Raw genomic sequence first — 10,834 nt, 5'->3', positions numbered from 1 at the left:
TCTTAACTGCCACATTTCTGCGCACTGGAAAGTCAACCGTTCAGCAGTACACATGAAGGTGTAAAATTAGAGCGAGATACCCTATGTGTGGATAGAGCTTGTTGTAATAAGGCAGAAGAGTACGGACAACAAATATTGATTTGGACCGGCGGTACACGACTCAGGCTGGGAGGGGTTTGGGGGGATGGAGTATAATTTGAACTAATTCGTTCGTTGTTGACACAAGCCTGCGATCGAATGTGTAGACTGATGAACTTCGCTGAGGATGGACAAGTTCGCGACAACAGGTTGCTTGCTTTTTTGAGGTTACGGTTGTTCAAATGAAGGATGTTCAAACTGTTAAAGGTAACTTGGGTTTACGATATTTCGTGGTTTTCGTTTCGTTTATTATTTATTTATTTGAACACTTTATTGCATACACATAGAAACATACAAAATAGGTACAGATCATTACAGTTGACAGTCTATGTACACAAAGGCGGACTTATAGAATTTCCATCACAGGAAGCTAACTAACATTTTAGGTATTATGTTTCCAAGGTGGAACATAACACAAACACACACACTCCTTTTACTCCCTTGTAAGGTAGGCGCGTAATTTTTTTTTTCTATGGTTGTACGCAATAAACCTATTGCCTTCCTTCGCGTACACCAAGACCCGAGATGTTGAAGCAAATAGAGACCCGGCCGGAGATCGAATGCAAGACATTCAGGACCACTGTCAGAGAATAAATAAATATTTTAAGAATTACATTTACATCTTTTCACTGATTAAAGGCCACCCTATAAAGATGGTCACCACAGAGAGAAAATACTTACTTGGATTTTAGGTATGGTCTTCGTATGCGTTGAAATAACTAACTAAAATATCATGATAATAAGATAAATAAATTTACAGTGCGCAGATGAATGGTTGTGTCGGTAGGGGACGTCCTAGGCGAAAGTATGTGAACCAAATAGGCGACATAGGTACTTACTTTAAAAAAAACACATTATTAGGAGTTTCCAAAACCTACGTATGAAAAGACTTTTGAATGTAGAGGAAGCGAAAGTAGTATGTTAGGATCAGGATCGTGGGACGTGGAGGTCCATAGTCTCTGCCTGTGCCTACCCTTCTGGGAGGCAGGAGTGAGTATATGTATGTATGTAAGAAGATAAAGATACTATGGGAGGATACATACAACCAACAGTAGCGGGTATCGTGTGTTCATGCACACATCGGCGTTAACATTATTCATTGTATATTTCAATAGGTTACATAGCTGATATTACTTATAAGGAGTGTAAAGAGGAAAAGGGAGAGATACACAAATAATATATAGTTACTTACTTAATAGAAAAAAAAAACTAATATTCATAATGTGTAACTTTGTCAATTTCAAAATAATTAGATCACTACTCCACTGAGCTAGCTTATTATAAATAATAATGCATCATAATATTAAACAAGTTTAATTGGCTGAATAACAATATTACGATGATGAAATTCGCAACCAGTCCAAAGTAGTTATCTTTTTTATGATTTAACGTTTATACACACAGATCCATCATAACAACCAATGATTCCGTGATTCTCATCGCGCCTCGCAAGTATCTAAGCTGCACACACACAAACCACACACACACACACACACACACAAACACATAACACTCAGTGTACAAACAGGCACATCCGCCGCCTTATCTGCCTGAGCAAACGCCGCGTATCTGAAATATTTCTACAGACGACGCGCGGCTGTACGTTCCGAGAAAACGATAGCTCGTAGACTTTACTAAAGTGTAGAAGGGTAAACGCTTTGAACGTTTTTAGGCGTTTCAAAAACGACTTTATTTGGTATTTGGCTATACATTTTTGGACATTTCTGATTATCGTGTCCATCAAACAATTCCTTCCATTTGTAAAGTTTTTACCCGACTGCCGAAGGAGGAGGGTAATGTTTTACAAATTACTTAACTAGTTCATCACTGCCTGTAGTTAATCTTTCTCTAGAAAAACCTTTTTGGCGAAAAGATTTTAGATTTTTTTCATTATAGGTAATATTTTTAGTAATATTATAAGTTCCTCCTCGATAAGTTTCCTGACTCTATGGTCGTACGAGACAAGGCCTGGAGAACGCGAGCTTCAAGGATAGTGGAATAAAATAAAAAATACCCGTATCTGTGACTTGAGTACGACCTTTCTTTATCATTTTATGCTACAAATCGTGAGAATTCTGAGGAAAAAATATTATAAATGGAAGAAACGTACGTGAAAAATCATAACTACCTCGTTATTCGTTAGATACATGCATGATTAGTAAAAAAAGGATGGACGTAGTACAGACTTACCTATAACATCTTTGAAAATTATAAGGGCTAGAGGTTACGTAAAATACGTTTTTTTTAGTTTTCATGTAATCTGTAAGTTTAATACGACAGGTAGGTAGAATATAGAGCTATATACAAAACATATATTGTGAAGATTGACCCTTCAAATTCTGACTAACTAAATATTTGTTAATTTGTTTCTTTAATTTCTATCCTTATATTTTCTTACATACACACTTACTTCTCAACACGTCTTAGATACGATATCGCCGAGTAAATAAGCGGTATCAGTCAGAAGGCAGTCGCGGTGACCGTGGGGTGACCTGCGTTGTAGGTCACAGGCAGAGTAAATAAATAACGCTAAATAAAATTATATATTAAGTTTTATATATTTTTCAAGTGCTAATTTTAGTGGACTAGATTGGGTGCGTTAGTTTTTGTTTCTATTTTATGTTGCAAGAATGTATAATTCTCTCTGTCATGAATCCTATTCCAAGAGGTTATATATAAACTTTACATATAAGTACTTAAAATGTAAAATATATATAAATTTCGCCGTCCATTCCAAACTGTATGCGGTTAAAGTGATTTCAATTATTTACCTACTCCAAATGAAGTACTTATTAGTCATGTATGAATTGCATGCATGCATGAATTTCACTTCAGAGTAACAAAGTTGCCCCTAAACTAAACACCGGCGTTTTACGATTCAAGATGGCGCGGGTCACGTGACCGCGATGCGTTTATAATTACTATCATTCGTGTTTTACGTTGTTTGCGCACTTCCAGTGTTTGCCGGTGCCTTTATTTACGGCCGACGGGGCCGCGGCCACAGGGTATAAAGATACAGATACTTCGGCCCGTAGTGGAGATCGGAGATATACGGCTCTGTTTTTAAATCTCAGATTCTAAATTGACAAATTCTGAACGGTTCATCAACAGTCGATTGTTCCGCGATTAAGTGACGTATCGCTCTATTGGCGGGACAACTGACTGAGGCGCGAGCATAGGATTCGATACTATTTTCGAATCTACACGAAGGGTCGCTTTTACCAAACGCTAAACGTATTTAAATCAAATTTTAAATACATTTTGTACTAACTGACAGACGTATGACAGGCTACTAAATACGTTTAGCGTTTGGTGAAATTCCACCTAACATGGAAAAAACAAATGCCACTTTTGGAACTAACAAATTTGCCTTACATTTTGACAGTGACATTTGACGATACGCAACCAATACGCAACGTAAACGGAGGTTTCGAATCCTGTGCTCGGGCAACTGTTGAGGAACCGTTCAACCGTTCAGGTCTAAAACCTATCATGTGAGTTAAAAAATGTAGAGTGAAAAGCGGGTGGCTTGCTTCCTCTAACTACCCTTTACAGGGAATTACAGTTGTGAGCAGATGTATGTATGTATGTAATAGAATGTATGTACCTAAATAAACAAAATAAAACTACGACATTACTATGCCGTTGCTGCTCTGTACCGCCATATTATCAATCATGATTAATGAAGTTTTAGTTGCTTTGTTTTTGCTGAACGATTTTCTATTGAATTACATACCCACCTAGGTATACCGTGGATATACCAAACCCATTCCTTTGTGGCTTGATTGTTGCAGGAATTACGATAGTTTTGGAAGGATAGGCGAAGCTGGATGGAGCATGCACCGTCATCAATAGAGGTAAAGCTCAGTTTAGTAGGATGGTAGGGATGGTCGTACCTAATGTTCTGTTCCAAAATATAATCTTTGAGCTAAGGCATTGAGTTGAATCATCGTCATCATCATAACCCATCACGTCCGCACTGCTGGGGCACGGGTCTCCTTCCAAAGAATGAAGGCTCTAGTTGAATTAAATATCTGTAAAAAAACTACATTTCTTATTATACAACGCAAGTTTGTTTTGGTAAAAGTCGGGAATCGCGATTTAAGTAAATAAATAAGGAGATTGCAAGATGGGGGCACATTGGGGCTCCATCGGTGGGGCATCAGGATGGTCACTCTATATCACGAAAAACTAAGTTTCGGAGCGTTGCTGCGCGAGCCCCGACTCTATCTCGTTGTATTAAACGTGCAGATTTTACAGCAGCTCTCGTTCGCTCGTTTTTCGTCAGTATAGAGTGACCCTCGTGGGGGCCATCGGGGCACAATGTGGGGCGCGATTGTCGAGTTCTCGCTCGTGTTTGTTTGCCCGCTGGATGTACGGAACCAGTGAATTTAGGGGCCCGTTTTGTTTTGCTAAATCGCACTTTCGTTCCGTTACAACTAGGCAGTGTTGTTGAACTTTTGCGTTACCTTTTGATAAAAGGGCTTAGATTCACAAGGATATTATGAATTGTTAAAAAATATAAACTAGGTGGTTAAATTTTGTTTTTTATTCTTTTAAAAAATGAAGGAATATTTTCTGCGAGTAATTTTCTATCTACATTATTATAAGTACATTCCCTTCCCAGGTGGCATCACAAACTTCTACCCTGCATACCTACACGGTACATTTATTTTCTTCTTCTACATAAAATAACAATAACAAGGAAGTATACATTCGTAATAATACACTAAATCCATTTCCCTTCGCGATTTCCTGCAGAAATCGTAATCTGCAAAACCCTCTTTGAAAAAAACATTATTACATATTTATACCGACCCGCCCCTTGAAGCAATAATAAGTATTTTTTATTTATAGGGCTGGTATGGCCCGCGGTGTTAATATAGAGGTTTGTAGGAGATGATCCGGGTCTAGTTTAGCGCCCGGGGCCCGACAGATTTCATGGATCGACTCGCTTATTTGACGTTTATTAACTTACGCGCGAGTGGCCACGCTCCGATGTTTATTCGTCTGTTGTTCGCAAGATTCCAAATTTGAATTTCAATCGATTCGTTTTTGTTTTGGAATGTTGATTTGAAAGGATATTTTATTTCTTGGAGGAACTGCAATGTAAAAAACAACAGAAAATTGCGTTCCATTACTGGCAGTCAGATGGATTATTGACAGAGCTCCGAATACGGTTAGATAGCATTATAATATACATGGTGTTGCAAAAAGGGTATACTAAGCCGAAACCTACATGTGCAGCATGTTATATCTAAGCCCGAAACTAAAATCAGAATTTGAAAATTCGCGAAAAAAAATATTCATTTTCCATAGAAACTTTGTTAGTCACTTGACTTCTACTATGGAAAAAAAAATTTTTTCGCGAATTTCCAAATTCTGGTTTTAGTTTCGGGCTTAGATATATAACATGCTGCACATGTAGGTTTCGGCTTAGTATACCAATTTTGCAACACCCTGTATATCCGATCCGTCATTTTCATATTTAACTTTATCTGCGGGCTTTATATTCTACATTTTCATGTTACGCTCTTCTCACTTTTGTTTTAATTTATGTATGTATAGGTACCTACATATTATGAAACGGTCAATAAATTTATTACCAGCCTCATAAATTAAAAATATTAAAATAGATAATAATATGTTCATAGGCATGTATATCTAAACTAAAACCATCCGTAAGTAGGTAGGAAATTTCCAAAACGACCCCAACCTAAGGAGTGCAAGAAACTAATCTTCTTACAGAAGTTTGTAGTTGGCAAGTAGCGAGCTGTTTGCACTAAGGCTTCGGCGTTTTACATAAATTAAAGATTGGACCGGCTTATAACGGAACTTGGAACCCGCCAACTTGTACGTAATTAAATTATCGCCTATATACTTGCTTGTTCGTGTAGGAATCCTATACGGCTATGTATGTAGATATGTAATTAATGTTGTCACGCAGTTTACGTTATAGCTATATGTTTCTATATGGAGTCCAAAATGTGTCTTCCATTTTGTAATATTTTCTTTCATGGTGAAAAATAAGCAGTAAGTCGGTATTCTTTTCTATTCTTAGACGAAGACCTAAGACTTGATTATTTGCAAGTAGTGTGATGTTGTCGGAGAAACCTATTATGTACTTCACCATCATCATCATCGTCAGATCCTGGGATCCCTAATCCCTGCATAGGGCTCGAAGTGTAGGTTTCCACTCGGACCGGTACCGTGCCACGCCTTCGACTTATCATGAAAGTATTACTTACTTACATATTATTCCAGCATCGAAACTAAACATGAGGAAATAAAATTGAAATAGCTCCATAGGTAGAGCTGAAACGCCGTGCGTGCATGCAATCCCGCCATCCCGCCATCCCGCCGTCCCGCCACCCCGTGCGATGTCGTCCTAAGCAAATACAGCGCGCATCTGCCATCGCCTATATTGTAATTTTGATAGACGAGGACCGAAACTTTCACGTTTTTAGATTAAAAAGTTAAAACTTATACGGGTTGGAGATGAGTGCGGAATATTATGTGAAAGTTTTTGGGGCTACATAATATATATGTTTTATTTATGTACGAGCAGGTATACCTTCACAGAAAAACACAAGTGATTTAACTAAGAACCAACCTGTATTATGTAGATTAGGTACTCAAGCTAATTAAAGCTAAAAACCTCGAAAAAGCTCCACCAATACAAAGTTATTTTGTCCCGGAATTTCCACGGGAAAGCTTTAAGGCGTAGAGCAAAAGATAGTTCCATATAAAAGCTATGTTTGATGGTACACAATGCTATACATAACCAAAGCGAAATCTAAATACGTATGTAAACAAAAGTTAGGTAATTTATGAAAATGCTTAGTATTTATATAAACTGTAAAAGAACTTTCTTTCAAGTTTTTTATACTTGGTAAAAAATCCCGAATTAAAATGAAACGATTGTCACTTCATTAAACTTCTTATTGGTTCTCAATCGGACTTCTTTCTCTAATCAAGTTAACATTTTCAGTTCACTGGTCACCGATTAACATTCCCTCTTTTGTTAATGAAATTTTCATGAAAATTCTTGGATAGACTTTTAAGTGGCAGACTTAATTAAGAACTTAACTACCTACCAAAACATATTAATTTTAATGCAAGATAGTACTTGTATATATACCTATAATATCTATTAACCGTTGATATAACATTGCGTATCCTCATCTCCTCATATTATGATATGAGCTATACAATTTATGTCTTTTAACCATATCCTTAGAAACTCCGGTGGTTAATATTATCTAGTTTCATTATATACTTACCCTTAGTTCGTACGCCGGTACATCCGGTATCTCCTCTCGCCAATAGGGATTATCTTTCTTGGAACCAGCGCTACGGCGGGAAACTCGAGACAAAATGGCCGCTTATCCATAAAGCGGGCCTCTAATAGCGTAATGTTGGCGGTGGAGGCATTTTCGCTTTCCTTGGCTTTTTGTTCACCATATTATTACACCTAATTGTAAGATAGTTCTAAATAAATCAGGAAAAATTGATAATTCATAGAGTATACAGTGTAGAAACTCTACCCGTAAGGTATTGTGGAACCAATTGGCTGGATACCCACCTAGTGCAACAGACTGACAAATTAGAATAACGCTGAAATAAAATAAAATAAAATAATGCAAATTTTGCAAAGACTCTTACTACCAGTGGATATTTTAAGTGTTCAAAACATGTAGCGCCACCTATTATCAAGTAGCCGAACTCAAATTGTAGAGTTAACCCTCAAGAACACGGAGAGTTTGTAATGCCTCTTCGTATAGTAAGTTAAACTAGAGTAAGTAATAATGTTGGCCTTAAATTAAGATAACAATATATAAAAAAGAAATTATAAATACCCATCAGTCCATTTATGACAGATATACTTTATAATATTTTTATCATGAATACGTTTCTCTACTCTAGGAACGGGTAAATATCATAAGTAAGTATTGAAGTAAATCCCTTGAAGCTGTAAAAAACCATTTCTAAATTTATAGGTAAGTAGGTATTATAAAATTTTCATGTTATATGCAATATCTACTTAGGTTTTAACTAATTAAATACCTAAATACTTGTTAAGTCTGCACCGATCCAATAATTAACAAGTCATGCTGCATTATTTCTTGCACTTGTAAATATTGGTTACACAAATAAATCTGCTTGTAGGTAACATTAACATAATATTAGTAGAGTAACCTACCTAACTAGTTAACTTTTATTATTCAGATATAGATAGAGGTGCTCTGTCACCTACCTAAGGGACTGTTAATGTTCAAGTGCAAAGTTATTGAGTAATAAGAAGCTATCAACTCAATCAATTTACAAGCACTCATTACTTTTGCTCGCTTCCACAAGACAAACTTCTCAATCGAACTCAAAGTCCGACTGCAAACAGTATCATTATTATTTGTATTTAAACAACAAATTTGTAGCTTTAAATGCAAGCGGGACAGCGAGCACACACTCTGGCTGTGTACAAAGACAATATGTAGGTACTCGGATCTTAAGCAACACGACAAAATGAATCTCCGCTCGCGTCTGATACGGTCCAAATCAAACAGAGTCAGCGCCATTTTGTTTTGACAAGCGGCTATTTTGGAGGGAAAGTGGCGATGGAAATTCGACTCAAAGCCGATGCAGGTCGACTCGAATAGGAACAAAAGGCCGATGGAGTGGAAACATTGGAAATTAAGGGTGGACGAGACACGAGTCTGTTTGCCGCCGAGCGACGCGGTTCCCAGGACGAAGTTACAAATATTTGACGTGTCAATTTCGTGGATGTTGACGGAGCGGCGGTTAATACCGGCCAACCTGTCGGCTTCGCTACACTCCGATGTAATTAAATGGCTGAAATAGTCCATCATTATTTTATTAAGACGTCACTCAACGGGGTTGCTTCGCTATTCAGTTATTAATGCTTGCCTGGAGCGTTATGGCTCTGAATTGGCAAAGATCTGCTCTTTCATTTTGCACAGCAGTGTGGGTAGGTATCTATATTATGTAGAAATTAAAAAGATATTGGTTCTCCTAAAAGCTACGTAGGTAGGTATGTCTAAGTTAACCAACATAGGTAAGTAGTTGTATAGAGTAGCGGAAGACCTTGGGTAAAAAATCTAAAAAATGTGGTTGATTAAGCCGATGAGGCCGATTGGGCTGCTAACGGATAAGATGATTTTTTTAGATTCCTACATCGCTCAGTGTAAGTGCGACATCTTGAACATTTTCGACACCACTTCGAAATTTTCCTCGAGTTTCCAACAAAAATAAACAAGCGAAACTCTATTATCTAAACGAAACAATTCCAGAGCATATTTCTACGCACCGGTGGCGGCTATTTATTCTGAAGTGGCAACACCGGAGAGTCTCTAAACAGAAAAACACTCGAGCGACTGTTTTCATTGACAACAATGCAGCACTCTTGCAAGTGTTAAGAGTATCGAGGAGTGGGCCCTCATTTTTCGCGATGTACTATCAATGCTTGGGCTCTCAAGCTACTATTTTCATTGTATGCTTTTAATTTTGAGTGCGCGAACTACCTCGCCCCTCGGGACCCGCTGTTTGCGAGGGTAATATTTGCTTCCGCTGTATAATTCAGGCGGCCGCCATATTTGCCAAAGAGCAATCATTTTAACATCGTCAGGTATCGCATTAGAGTTGAGTGGGCCGCTTTTTTATTAGGGTTCCATAGCTGCCTGGCCACAAAACGGAACTCTTTTGTGGTTTTAGCTTTGTCTGTCTGTCCGTAGCATAACTACTAAACTAGTGTAATTATTGGGGCCGATACCTATATCTATATGTAGATATAATAGCTACCTAGTAAAGTAGTAATCCGTTTAATTTCAAAATTAAGAATAGAAAAAGCATTTAATATATGTTATGGTTTTGTATGGTAGGTACCTAGGTGGTGTATTCAAAAATCAAACATAATGCCCTATAGTTGTATCTACGGAACCCATAGTGCGAGTAGTTGAAGTACGACTCGCACTTGGTTGGTTTTTAATTTTAAATCTCGAATTAGGTATTTACTTTCAGTTTATAGTTAAGTAGTTGAGATGTGAAGGTACTTTTACCTTGATATAATATTAATTGAAAAAATATTATCATTATTGAACATTGAATACCTAACTAGGTAGGTATATTGAAATAAAAATTATTTACAATAATAATTTACGAGGACATATTTCATAGGAATAGTTATTAAATTTGACCAGTAGATCGTTTAGATTTTTTTTTCATGATCAGCATTTATAATTTGTTTGATAATAAGTATCTTTGTTTGAAGCTCTATTTTGTAAGGGTAAATTCAAACAGCATCCGTTTACGTTTAACATTTTAATACCGGTTACGCCATCTGTTGGTGAATAGGTAAACTTTTAACTTTATTTCCGTGACATCTGTTGGCAAGTAGTGAAAGCTGTAACTCCTATGAACTGCAAACAGTTTCGCTAGAGGGCGCTGTTTATTTTTTTAAGATAAATCTTTTGGCATTGAGATCATGACAGCCCCTTTAGATTTACTTTACCACTTTTGAAACACCTGTATACCGAGTTATAATGTGAAAAAGTTGAACCTAAAAATACAAAATATTTGAATCATAATCGAGTACTCACCACAGACGTTAGTGTTAATGTATTTTTTTTAATGGCAACATTGAAAAAAAAAGTTACGACTGTGTCTATGATTTGGTAATCAA

This window comes from Plutella xylostella, chromosome 25 (assembly GCF_932276165.1).
Source record: "Plutella xylostella chromosome 25, ilPluXylo3.1, whole genome shotgun sequence".
Classification (NCBI taxonomy): Eukaryota; Metazoa; Arthropoda; class Insecta; order Lepidoptera; family Plutellidae; genus Plutella; species Plutella xylostella.
This window is presented reverse-complemented; position numbering follows the sequence as displayed.